The following is a 14,734-nucleotide window of genomic DNA, read 5'->3' on the forward strand; positions in this document are numbered from 1 at the left end:
AACCATCGCCCCACCATCACACATGCCGCCCACCGTCACCGATGCCCACCACTGCCACCAAATCACCACCATCGGTGTCCACCGCCACTACCACCCACCTCCACAAACCATCGCCATCAGTGCCAGCCACCCACCACCTTCAGCCGCCCGCCGCATCCATCAATCATCGCCTCACCATCACACACGCCGCCCACCGTCACCGCTGCCCACCACCACCTCCACCGTTACCGCCACCGCTCCCACCACCACTCACTACCATTTTAATTTTTTTTTATTTTTTTCTTACCTACCAACAATACAAAGTAATGATTCATTTCATTCCCATGTGGTAACCAAACATTTCATTGGAATGGTAATAACCCATTCCATTCCATTGTCCATTCCAGTACCACGTTCATTCCATTCCATTACCCCATACCAAACAGACCCGTATAGTTTATCATGTACTCCCTCCGTCTCTTTGAAAGTGTCCACATTTCCTTTTTAGTTTGTCCCATTACAAGTGTCCACTTTCAATCTTTATTAATTAATTTCAAAATTTACACTTAAACATGCAATCATTCAAACTTTATCAAATTTTGTATTTTTATATATGTCAAGGACAATATAGTAATTTGTTAAGAAAATGTAAATCATTAAAACTTTGTTAACTTTTGTGTTTTTCAAACCGTGACACTAATAGAGGGACGGAGGGAGTATTATCGTGTATACCAGGTAGTAACAGGTTTGTGTCCGTGTTTGGGATACAGGTTCAGGGTAAGTTTTCGTTTCGGGTATACAAAATATGTCAGTCCTGCGTGGCACAACGTGAAAGCCCACGTGCCGCTGCGTAAATTTCTAGCAAACAAATCTTTAGCTGTGCCACTAAGAGACGTCGAAATCAATGAAAATCTAAAATTTGTAGAAAAACCTCTAAAGATAGAAGATTTCTAAGTTAAAAAAACTTAGATGACATAAGCGAAAGTTAGTCAAAGTAAAATGGCCAAAGTGGTCCAGAATATACCTAGGAGTTGGAATTTGAAATGAATAATAAATACCCACATCTATTTTAAGAACAACCCATTGCGATACATGACGGGCCCTCACAAAAATCATGAAATGGGTAGTGTCGCGCTACGCGACAACCCTACCCATTGGACCATCGTGATACGCGATCCACGTTAGGCAACCGAGGACACATGTTTGAAGACGTGTCAACACGTGGCAGTGAAAGGTTTCGTGTAATAAACTGGTGGACACGAACACGAATACATGACACGTACCTACACGACTTTAACATGTAACAGGTTAGGCCTTAACAAATTTTGGGTACTAAACAGGTGGACATGAAATTACCATTTAATTTCCGTGTCTTAATAGGTAAAACACATGTTTACCTGTTAAGTACATATTAAGTACATGGTTAGATCTTTATAATTAAATATATCGGTGTGTGTGTGTGTGTATATATATATAGTTATAAGTTATCCTAAACCCTAAATTCCTAAAATATTTTCACTCAATGTTTCTCAGTCGTCACTATTGACGACGTTACCTCTCCAGGCGTCAGCTCTTCCTCTGAAGTCCAGCCATTAGCGTCGTTTTTTAACCCTGGCCCTGCAGCCGCCGGTGCTTCCTCTGGTCTTCACAAATTGTTGCCTCATTGTTTACCATACTTAGTAAGTTAGTAATCTCTCTACTTGGAATCTAATTTACAACCTACCTATTATTCATCTAGTTTTAGATATTTATAGTTTATCATGTACTCCCTCCGTCCCTTTGAAAGTGTCCACATTTCCTTTTTAGTTTGTCGCATTACAAATGTCCACTTTCAAACTTTATTAATTAATTTCCAAATTTACCCTTAAACATGCAATCATTCAAACTTTATCAAATTTTATCTTTTTATACATGTCAAGGACAATATAGTAATTTATTAAGAAAAATGTACAATCATTAAAACTTTCTTAAATTTTGTGTTTTTCAATTCGTGACACTTATAGAGGGACGGAGAGAGTATTATCGTGTATACCAGGTAGTAACAGGTTTGTGCCAGTGTTTGAGATACAGGTACACGGTAAGTTTTCGTGTCGGGTATACACAATATGTCAGCCCTGCGTAGCACAACGTGAAAGGCCACGTGCCACTATGTGGTAGCACCTGGAAATGTTTAGTCATCGCACTACGTGATGGCCCTTTAAATGGGTCTTCGCGATACGTGATGGGGTGTAATATTTGCCTATAAAAGAGGGGAGATCGAGCTCTGCTCAAAGTATGCCCAAACACACACACGACCTCATAAATTGTTCCATGAGTCCAAGCTCCAAAGTTCCGATGGTGTAATCTCTAATACGCAATATATAGTAGAAGTGTTTCTCAAACAATCTTAAGTTCCAACTTCAAGTACATGTATAAAGTAGGGGTTCCGCTTAAGTATTTTATTATTATGTCTTAGATCCTAGTAGGGGGTATAACCTAATGTCACCCCCTACCTAAGGCGGAAATGCACGGGCGTGACTGATTACTCATAGCTCTGAAGGTACTATCATACAATATTTTACTTAAAGGTTACAATAACTATTTAATTTAATATGATTTAAATGATTAATTATATTAATATATGAGTTTAAAAGGATTATTACCAAAAAAAAGAATAAAAACAAGTTGAGTTGGCTCGAACGCGCCCCCAGCCACAACAGCCTTAACACGTACACTCCTAGCCAACTAGGCTAGGGTGTTAACTTGTTTAAACATCAAGACTTATAATTTATAAACTGCAGGCCATAACAACCCATTAGAATATAAACCATAGAATCATCAATTGGCGAAAACACTTGATGTTTGGCGATTGTTTATAGGGTTATTGATCTAGACTTCAATACGCACAAGCTAGTGTAATCAATTACCTGTATCAACGTTGAATTGTAGGTTAAAGTCGCACGTACATGGCCGACATAAACTATGATTAGAACGAAGATCAAGAGGCTGTTGTAGTATAATTAACTATGGGGGTTTAGTTGACGCCACTAAGAGGGTTGTGAAGCTAGGTTTAATTGTGATATAGAGTTCGTTATGGTGTATATTGCTAAACGGGTGAAAACGGTTTATACGTATCATTAATTCGTATCATATATGATTGTATTTTCCTAATTGTATCTGTCGGTTGAGTCGTTTAGGTAAGTATAAAGATCTACCATGATCAAATTCACTAATAGAATGAGAATTGTGGTTGATGGAACTTAAACGAGTCATGGGTTTGTGAACTAGATCGGGAAAACGGGTTTGGTAATGGGTAGATGGGTTAAGATATAATAATTTACATATTTTGTTGTTTGGTCCTTTTAGTTTAGGTCAGGATATAAAAATAGGTTAAAGTTTAGTTTAGGGTTAAAAATGTAGATATATCAAAGTAATTTTTAATAATTAAATAAATATTTAATCAATAATAATAATGACTCGATAAACGTGATATTTTATTGATAAAATTTCCGAACATAAAAACAGACGGGTAATAAAATATTAATTTGAAAATACGAGTTGTTACAATATCCCATACTTTTGGGAATTTCGTCCCGAAGTTATGGAATACCAAAACAAACAATTAAATTTTGAGTAAAGGAAACATTTTTAAACTATAATTCAAAATTTATCATAACACAAAACTTTAAATAGTCATAACAATGCTCCAAATGAAAATCCGATAAGGGCACTTATATATAGGATGTACCGGCGGCGTATACACCATTTCCTTATCATCTTTACACTTGTACCGTTATCCCAACTACTTTACGTTCTATATTTCTGTTCTATATTATGACACACAATTGCAAGCATTATGATTTCCATGCCAGGGCTTCGATAATTATGTTCCGGACCATAATTTATTTTTATCGTTGGATGGTCCACATGAGTCGTCCCATCGTGTGGATTTATAAAACGTTTGAAAATATAATTTCAATAGTAAAACAGAAATCTTTTAGGGAAAAGAGTTATAAGTGAGACATCTTTGAAATAAAAAAAAATTATTGTTTGGTTATTTAAAATGAGGAATTTTGAAAACAACCGTTCGGAATAACTAGTACTATAATAATTCATAAAAAAAACCGACAATCCAACAATTATTAAAGAGTCAATACAAAGCAAAAATCAAAATAGATAAGATAGAATACGACGAACGACAAAAGTCTTCTAGTAGCTTGAATCCTCGGTTGCGCATGACTTGAAACCTTGGGACTTTCGCATCTTGAATGATTTGATCCATAAGAGCTCGACTAGGCAAGGTAGATTGATTCGATATCGCTTGACTAAGTTGAGCTTGAGCGAGTCGCAAGATTATGGTTTGATTAAAGTATGTTTGGTAAACTTGAGCTTACGGGTGCGGGATTTGATAAGTTTGGGTTAAGTACGAATGATCTTTCTTGACGAGAGGAACTTGAAGGACGTGGGAATGATAGATTTGGACTTGATGGGTAATGTAGTAGGTGTAATTATAGCTTGAGCTTGGTTAGCATGGATAATCTGAGGGAACATATTGCGGAGATAATTAGGGTCTCCAATATGGTAGCAAGCACGAGTGGTAGGGGCATCAGGTTGAGCATACAGTGTACGGAGCAGATGACATGGATTGTTGCAGAACGACTTTTGCACTAGGTGGCACACGACAAGTATTAGCAAAATGGCCATAACAGTTACATTGGGTGTAATGGCAACATAAGGATTTAATCGGGTGATGATGGTTACAAATGGAGCATATCGGATTAGGATTGAGGTAAGGTTTCTTTTTTGGAAAAGTTGAAGAGGATTGTGGTAGGGTATGACTAGTTGCAGCAAGGTTCTTACGTTTCCTGTTGTGAGGATGAGTGAAGGTAGATGGTTCGCAGTTACCAACAGGAAGATTAGTGGAAAAGGTTGGACCAGTGGCATTGATGTTTTGAATTTGGGTTACTATCCTAGGGAATGCAACAACTATCTTCTTGGCTATACAAGTGGCCATACGGTGGTCATGAGAACTAGACAATTGATGTCGAGGACGGCGGTGGTTTCTTAGGGAATACATTCTACGAGGACCAGAAATAAAGATTTATAAGGTGACGAAAAAGTTGAGGAAACTATTTAAATAATCAAAGTTTAATTGTTTTAGATAACTTATAATAACTTTGCCTTTAAAAGTGGGGGATTTGCGTCGTATCATGAGGATCAAAACATTTTGAAGTAAGTGTGTAAGTCAGATAATAAAAAAAAATTATTTTAACTAAAATTGAGTAAATGAATAAACATTTTTTTTCTTATGTAAGTTGGGCTTCCCATGAGCTTTCCATAGTATTTTGTTTTCTCAACTTGTCAGCATACTAAAATAATTTGGTGAGTTGGACTTCCCATGAGATTTTCATAGCATTTTATTGGCCCAGCTAAATAACATAACGTAAATTGGTGAGTTGGGCCTCCCATGAGCGTTACATGGCATTTTAAATGGCCCAACAAATTAACGAATTATTAAGACAATTGAGTTTGTCGGCCCATGAGCGTTACATGGCATTTTAACCGACCAAACAAAATAACGAATAAAAATAAATGAGTTGGACGGCCCATGAGCTTTACATGGCCTTTTAACTATACCAACTAAATAACGAACTCACAAGTTAAAAATGAGTAGTTGGAATATCCCTTGAACTACCACGTATGATGAACTCCAACAAATATTGCATTCAAAACAAGTTGAGGAATGTTTAGTAGGAGTGCCCATGGATATCATGGATATTTCACCCAACTACCTAGTTAAAAATAATATAACACAATAATCAGAAAAGACCGAATTTAGCCATGAACGATCGTGAATTCAGTTTAAAAAAACAACCTAGGGAATTCTTAAGGAATTTCTCAAGAGTAAAAGGCAATCTACTTGATTTAAATTATTTAAGAAAAACTGATTTTTAAGTTGAGGCATAGCCTCGGAGTTGTGTGTGTGTGTGCACGATTATATAATAATAAACAATTATTAAATAATTATCTAAGAAAACTGCAAACAAATAATTTGAACACATAAGGCAAACAAATAAGCACGTATGGGGCTCAAAAGCATGTTACTAAGGCACCACTAACGACATATCTTAAACCTTCGGCTCTGATAGCAATCTGTCACACCCCAACCTAAGGCAAATGTTAGAGCACGGATAATTTGTACTAAGGATATGGTATCCTTGTGGCACGCCTGGATCAGTTATCCTTGATAAGAGTTCCAGAACTAAGTCAGGATCAAGGATCCTCGGTATTTGTTATTACTATCTCATGTGTAGGTTTAAGTTTGATATGTATAACGGCTGGAAGACCTAGTCTAGCTATTATTTCACTACTGAACTCATTCAGCACATGGTCAAAGACTAGGACGCAGCTAGTGGGAGAGTGACGCAAAGATAGGAATAGTTGTTGTATTTCTTTTTTGTTATTACTTGAGATTATGATTAGCTAGTTAATCACTTTTCACATACGTTAGAAATACTCAGAGTTCTCTCTAGCAATAGATACACACACATAACATTCGTTGTATTATTGATCATAATCTCCACCCTTTTAACATTGTTTTTTGATTAATAAAGTGGTGATAGACGATTTGTCATCACCCGGGGTTTTTGTACCGGCAATCCGACCAAGATCAAGGGCTTTTCCTCGCAAAAAATCTTTGTGTTCTCGTTTACATTCGTTTCATAACTGTTATTGCCATACGAGCACTAAACCTCACCTTACAAATTTGGTTACATTATCCTTAATCGATTTTGACCAAAACAATTTGGCTCCCACCGTGGGGCAATTGGTGCTTTAATCCAGAAAATTTCCTATCAATATTCAACCTTTTCAACCAATACCATCATCAATGGCCTCTCAAGAAACCTCTACTTCAACCACCATGCCTTCATCAGTTTCTCTCTCATCAAGGGCTTCACTGCCAATGCCTCCTCCACCCGCGGGAGTACCAAGGACTACTGTTGTTGGAAAAAAGACACAAACTCCAGTCTTCCAGAGCTCAAAGACCACTGCTACCACTTCTGTGGTGAATGCTAACAATGATGTTTCTGCTATGTTTTCACAGGTCAAGGCATACATGGAGCAGCAGAACATAACCAATCAAAAGATTCCACGCAAGATAGAATATCTCAAGAAGAATAAGAGGCCACTGGGGGATCAGACTCCTTTGATCCCAAGGATGTTGGATTTCACTACTCCAGGATGCGTGGCTCTACAAGCTCAAGGATCCTCTATCTTCCAGCAAGGATCATCTATCCTTCAACCAGGGTCCATGGGCCGGCAAGCTCAGGGATCCTCCGTCTTCCAGCAAGGATCATTTATCCTTCAACCAGGGTCCATTGGCCAGCAAGCTCAGGGATCCTCCATCTTCCAGCAAGGATCATCTATCCTTCAACCAGGGTCCATGGGTCAACAAGCTCAGGGATCCTTGATCTTCCAGCAAGGATCATCTATCCTTCAACCAGGTTCCATGGGTCAACATACTCAATGATTCTCTTTCCTTCAACAAGGATCATCTATCCTTCAACCAGGGTCCATGGGCCAGCAAGCTCAGGGATCCTCCATCTTCTAGCAAGGATCATCTGTCTTTCAACCAGGGTCCATGGGTTAGCAAGCTCAGGGATCCTTGATCTTCCAGCAAGGATCATCTATCCTTCATCCAGGTTCCATGGGTCAACAGACTCAATGATTCTCTTTCCTTCAGCAAGGATCATCCAACCTTCAACCAGGATCCTCTGGATCGTATCATCAAGGATCCTTCAACTTCCAACCTAAAGGATCCTTCATGCAGAATCAAGGACCCTAGGGACTTCAACATTAAAGGTAATCGGAGGTCCATTAGGGAGACATCATCCCTATGCAAACCATTTCCTCTTGGACCAACGACCATAGCGGATGCTTCCTATCTTGGCTACTCCTCTGCGATGCCAACGTTTAGTCAACAAAGTGGTAACCTTTATAATCACATATCCTTAGACACTAACCTTGGTTCCATGCAGGATACAGGTATCAACTAGGCCATGGCCAAGGAGCTCCAAAAACTGAAGGATATGATATCCAGTGTACCAGGAGGGATCCAACCCATTCCTGAAATAACAGAAGGAAGCCACAAGCTATCAAGATTTGCTACACCAATATGTGATGCTGAAATCCCAAAACGCTTCCAAACCCTCAATATGAAGGTGTGCGATGGTACCACTGATCCGGAAGAGCATGTGGCTCAGTACAGGAAGAGGATGGAGATCAACCCCATTCCTGAGAGACTCAAAGAGGCATGCCTATGCAAAGTCTTTGGATCCACTTTAACAGGATCCACACTCAAATGGCTGCTAAGTCTTCCTCCATATTATGTTACTTCTCTTTCGCACTTAGTTAATTTATTCAATAGCCAATTTTCTTGTAGTAGAAAATTCGAGAAATTAACTAGTGATTTATATAGAGTTGTCCAACTTGGTGATGAATCCTTAAGGGATTTTATTACAAAGTTAGGAAGGGAGGTCTTAGAAGTCCCAAACCTTGACATGGCTAAGGTTGTTGAGGCATTCAAGATGGGGTTTCAAAATGACTCCCTAATTTATGATAATCGTGTTATGACCACTTGCAGGACATTGGACGAAGTAAGGAACAGGTCACTCAGGCTTATAAGACTGGAGGATTATAAAAGGATCCAAGAATGGTTAGGATCTCCAACAAAACAAGAGTCACCTGACAAGAAACAAGGATCCTCATTCAGGAACAACAATTCAAATCCGTATTCAAAATTCAACAACCAAAATGTCCATGCGGTCAAAGAAGAGTACGATGATGATGAAGATTATCCAAGAATTTTCGAGTATTGTTTCTCTGTTGATACTCATGGCTTAATATGTGCTATGAAGGATCTTGGAGAGAAAGCAAGATGGCCTCGGAAAAACAAGAAGGCAACATCCTTCAAGGATAAGTCCAAATGGTGTGCATTCCATGAAGATTTTGGCCATTTGACCGATGACTGCATTGGTCTAAGAAGGGAAATTGGGTATCTTCTAAGCAAGGGTCACTTCAAAGAACTTCCAGGGAGAAAGAAATCAAGGATCCAGGATCCTGAAGAAGTTCCACTGAAAGCAACTCCACCACCACCCGATGCACATGTCATCAATTTCATCTCCGGTGGTTCAGATAAATGTGGAACCTCCTTCTCCTCGGCCAAGAGACATGCTAAAGAAATCAAGTTGGAACACAAAGAAGGACCTATCATCTCCACTACACTAAACAATGACAAGAGAATCTTCTTCGACTAAGAAGATAAAACGAGCATCCAGGATCCTCATCACGATGGTTTGATTATAACTCTATTTATTGCTAATAATTATGTGCGCAGGATCCTAGTTGACGGAGGAAGTTCAGTTACATCATTCAATATGATGTACTGCAGAATATGAATATTCCAGATTCAGAAATCGTTCCCTGATCATCCGTGCTCATCGGTTTCAGTGGAGAAACTAAGAAAACAATGGGGGACATCAAGCTTCCTATATACATTGAGATAGTAAATTCTTAAAAAAAATTTTATGTTATAGATAATTTGTCTTGTTGAAATGTAATTCCTGGCAGGCCATGGCTATACGGAATGAAAGTTGTACCGTCTACTTATCACCAGTGTATAAAGCTACCAACTCCTTAGGGGGTAGTGAGAATAGACGGTGACCAAGTGGAGGCAAAGAACTACTATTCCTCTTCCATGAAGCCAACGCCTAAGCAAACAGTAACATAGTAACTGCAACAACATCCTAAGAACGTGCTGGAGGATCGTAGCTCAGCAAGTTCAAGGATCATCATTCCTCCAACAAGGATCTTCCATCCTTCAATCAGGATCCATGGGTCAGCATACTCAAGGATCCTCAATTTTCCAGCAAGGATCATCTATCCTTCAACCAGGATCCATGGGTCAGCAAGCTCAAGAATCCTCATTCCTTTATTAAGGATCATATATCCTTCAACCAGGATACATGGGTCAGCAAGCTCAAGGATCCTCTTTCCTTCAGCAAGGATCATCTATTCTTCAACCAGGATCCTCTTGATTGTATCATCAAGGATCCTTCAACTTGTAACCTCAAGGATCCTTCATGCAAAATCAAGGATCATCGGAACTTCAACATCAAAGGTCATCGGAGGTCCATGAAGGAGACATCATCCCTATGCAGACCATTGCCTCTAGTGGACCAACTACAATAGGAAATGTTTCTTATCTTGGCTACTCTTATGGGATGCCAACGTTCAGTCAACAAAGAGGTAACCTTTATAATCACATATCCTTAGACACTAACCTTGGTTCCATGCAGAATACATGTATTAGCCAAGCCATGGCCAAGGAGCTCCAGAAACTGAAGAATATGATATCCAGTGTACCAGGAGTGGTCCGACCCATTCCTAAAATTCCAGAAGGAAGCCACAAGCTATCAAGATTTGCTCCACCAATATGTGATGCTGAAATCCCAAAACGCTTTCAAACCCCCAATATGAAGGTGTATGATAGTACCACTGATCTAGAAGAGAATATGGCTCAGTACATGGTGAGGATGGAGATCAATCCCATTCCTGAAAGAATCAAGGAGGCCTGCCTATGCAAAGGCTTTGGGTCCAATCTAACAGGATCTGCACAGGCTGCTAAGTCTTCCTCCCTATTATGTTACTTCTTTTTCACACTTATTTAATTTATTCACTAGCCAATTTTCTTGTAGTAGAAAATTCCATAAATTAACTAGTGATTTATATAGAGTTGTCCAAGCTTATGATGAATCCCTAAGAGATTTTGTTACAAGTTTTTGCAGGGAAGCCATAGAGATCCCTAATCTTGATATGGCTACGGCTGTTGAGGCATTCAAAATGGGGCTACATAGGGGCTCCCCATTTTATAACGATCTTGTGATAAACCCGTGCAGGACATTAGATGACGTCAGAAACAGGGCACTCGGATTTATAATGCTAGAGGATGACAAGAAGATCCAAGAACAGTTAGGAGCTCCAACAAAACAAGAGTCTCCTAATAAGAAACTAGGATCCTCATTCAGAAACAACAACTGGAAACCTTATTCAAAATTCAACAATCAAAATGTTCGAGCAGTGGAAGAAGGAGACGATGATAATGAAGATTATCCAAGTATTTCTGAGTTTTTCTTTTATGTCGATACTCATGGCTTAATTTGTGCCATGAAGGATCTTGGAGAGAAAGCAAGGTGACCTCGGAAAAAAGAAAAAGCAACTCCGCCCCCACCTGATGCACAAGTCATCAATTTCATATCCAGTGGCTCGGATATATGTGGAACCTCCTTCTCCTCGGCCAAAAGACATGCTAAAGAGACTAAGTTGGAAAACGGAGAGCGACCTGTCATATCTAGTACCTTAACGACGGATAAAAGTATTTTTTTTGATGAAGAAGACAAAATAAGCATCCAGGATCCTCATCATGACGGTTTGATTGTAACTCTATTTATTGCTAATCATTATGTGCGCATGATCGTAATCGATGGTGGAAGCTCAGTCAACATCATTCAACATGATGTACTCCAGAAGATAAATATCTCAGACTCAGAAATCATTCCTCGAATATCCATGCTAGTTGGTTTCAGTGGGGAATCTAAGAAAACAATGGGGGACATCAAGCTTTCTATATACATTGAAGGGTTAAACTCTTATAAAAAATTCTGTTTTTAGATAATTTGTCTTATTGCAATGTAATTCTTGGCAGGCCATAGCTACATGGAATGAAGGCTGTAGCATCTACTTATCACCAATGTATAAAATTACCAACTCCTTGGGGAGTAGTGAGAATAAATGGCGACCAAGTGGAAGCTAAGAACTATTATTCCTCATCCATGAAGCCGGCGGCCAAGCAAACGATAGCATAGCAACTACAGCAACATCCTAGGAACGTGCTGGAAGCTCAAGAACAGGACCTAAAAGAAGTATCCTTGGATCCCAAGGATCCAGATGTAAAAGTTTTCCTAGGATCCAGTATCCCTACTAACATTAAAGAGGATCTAGTACCTTCCTCAAGCAACGAAAATATACATTTGCCTTCAAGCACTCCGACATGACAGGTATTTCAAAAGAGGTAATTACTCATAAACTAGGCATTGATAATTCTATTTAACCCGTTCACCAGAAGCGAAGGAAATTCGCTCCTGAGAGGAACGCGATCATACAAGAAGTTGAAAAACTTCTTAAGGCTGGTATGATCAGAGAGGTTAAGTATCGTCGATGATTGGCTAATGTTGTGGTTGTTTCAAAAAAATGGAAAGTGGAGGGTATGTGTAGATTTTACCGATTTAAACAAGGCATGTCCCAAGGATCCTTTCCCATTACCACATATAGATTCCATGGTGGATACAACAGCATGACATGAAATTCTTACTTTTATGGATACTTCCTCTGGATTTCAACAAATTCAGATTGAACCATCTGATCAGGAAGGCACATAATTTATGACTCCTACTGGAATATAGTGCTATATTGCCTTGCCTTTTGGACTAAGAAATGCAGGTGCAACTTATCATGGAAGTCTATATAGACGACATGATGGTCAAATCCAAGAAGGCTGAAGATCATCTTAAAGGCTTGGAAGAAGCCTTCAATATCCTTGACCAATATAACATGAAACTAAATCCATCTAAATGTCATTTTGGTGTTAAGGCGGGAAAGTTCCTTGGTTATATGATCACTAAGAGGGGTATAGAGGCTAGCCCGGAACAAATTAAGGCCATTATCAACTTGAAGTCACCCGCGAACGCAAAAGACGTCCAAAGGTTGACTGGCCGGATTGCAGCCTTGAATAGATTCATCTTCCAATCTTCGGAGAAGTGTAAGGATTTCTATGATATCCTTAGAAAGAATAAAAAATTCGAATGGACGGAGAACATGAGGTTGCACTCAAAGCCTTGAAGGATTACTTATCCTCAGCACCAGCATTAATAAAGCCAATAAAAGGAGAACCCCTATCCTTATACCTAGTTGTCTTGGGTAATGCAGTAAGTGTTGTTCTTGTAAAGCATTATGAAGGGGAGCAACATCCTGTTTATTATGTAAGTAAAAGACTTCTAGATGCTGAAGCCAGGTATTCTCATTTAGAAAAAAATGATCATTGCATTAATTATGGTTTCTACTAAGTTAAGGCATTACTTTGAAACTCATACTATAATTGTGAAAACTAACTATCCTATAAAGAATGTTCTTAGAAAGCCAAAGATGTCAGAAGGATGGCTAAATGGGCTGTAAAGTTGAGTGTATACGATATCCAATACGAGCCAAGGACAGATATCAAATCTCAAGCATTGGCTGACTTTGTGGCTGATTTCAGTAGTGATTTACAGGAGGAGGCTGACTTAAAGGTCCAACAGTTAGAGGAAACCAAGGATCCTTGGATCTTGTTCACAGATGGAGCATCCAACGTAAGAGGAGCAGGATTAGGTATCTTACTGAAATCACCACAGAGGGGCATAATACCCCAATCTATAGCCTGTGAGTTTCAAGACACAAATAATGTAGCGGAATACGAAGCTTTAATCGCAAGTTTGCAATTAGCTAAACACATGAGGATCAGGTATCTTCAGGTGTATATAGATTTTTTATTAATAACTAACCACTTTAATGGCTCATATGTTGTTAAAGGAGAAAAACTAATTAAATATCTAGACATTGTGAAAGAACTATCAAAGTTCTTCGATTCTATTAGTATTATACAGGTACCAAGGGAAGAAAACGCTAGGGCAGATGCCTTAGCAAATCTAGCTTCATCCATAAAGATCCCAGAAGACACAAAGATCCCAATCATCCATATACTCTCACCAGCAATAGGAGAACAAGAAGTTTTGGAGGTAACAACTAACAAAGAGATTTGCTTTGGGATCCATTATCCTCATATAATCAAGGATCTTGGATCCTCCCGATCAAGAAATTCATTCAAGATAGAGAAATTCCCACCACAGAAAATCCTAAAACCTTCAAACTTAAGGTATCACCATACATCTTATTACATGATATTATGTATAGGAAATCTCTTGCAGGTCCATACTTGAGGTGTATTGAGGAACCTAAAATCCAAGAGGTGCTCAAAGATTTTAACGAAGGTGACTGTGGTAATCACACTAGAGGTAGAGCCATATTCTCTAGGATTCTAAGAACAGGGTACTTCTGGCCAACCATGAAGAGTGACGCCATGGAGTAATCAAAGAAGTGCGATTCCTGTCACAGACACGACAACATTCTGCACCAGCCGGCGGAGCCTATGTATCATATATCGTCATCGTGGCATTTCATGAAGTGGGGCATGGATATTGTGGGTAAACTACCTAAAGCACCCTGAGGAAAAGTGTTCATGCTTGACATGACTGATTACTTCTCGAAGTGGATAAAAGCTGAAGCTTTTGTATAAGTCCGCGAAAAAGAGGTGATATCCTTCCTTAAAAGAAACATGATTACTAGATTTGGTATTCCTGCAGAAATAATTTGTGACAATGGTTCCCAGTTTATCGGGAAAAGAACCACTAACTTATGTGACAGCTGGGGCAGCAAGATGATTACATTCAACCAGTTCATCCTCAAGCTAATGGCCAGGAAGAATCAAGTAACAAGATCATCATCAACAATTTGAAGAAAAAATTGGGATCCAAGAAGGGTAAATGGGCTGAAGAGCTACCTTACGTTATTTGGGTCGAGCTGCTTAAGGATTATGATTGTGCCATCAAGTACCACCCTGGCAAGG

The sequence above is a fragment of the Bidens hawaiensis genome, unplaced genomic scaffold (genome assembly GCF_021521415.1).
Source record: "Bidens hawaiensis isolate Kalapana, Puna unplaced genomic scaffold, B.hawaiensis_p1.1 tig00024428_1, whole genome shotgun sequence".
Classification (NCBI taxonomy): Eukaryota; Viridiplantae; Streptophyta; class Magnoliopsida; order Asterales; family Asteraceae; genus Bidens; species Bidens hawaiensis.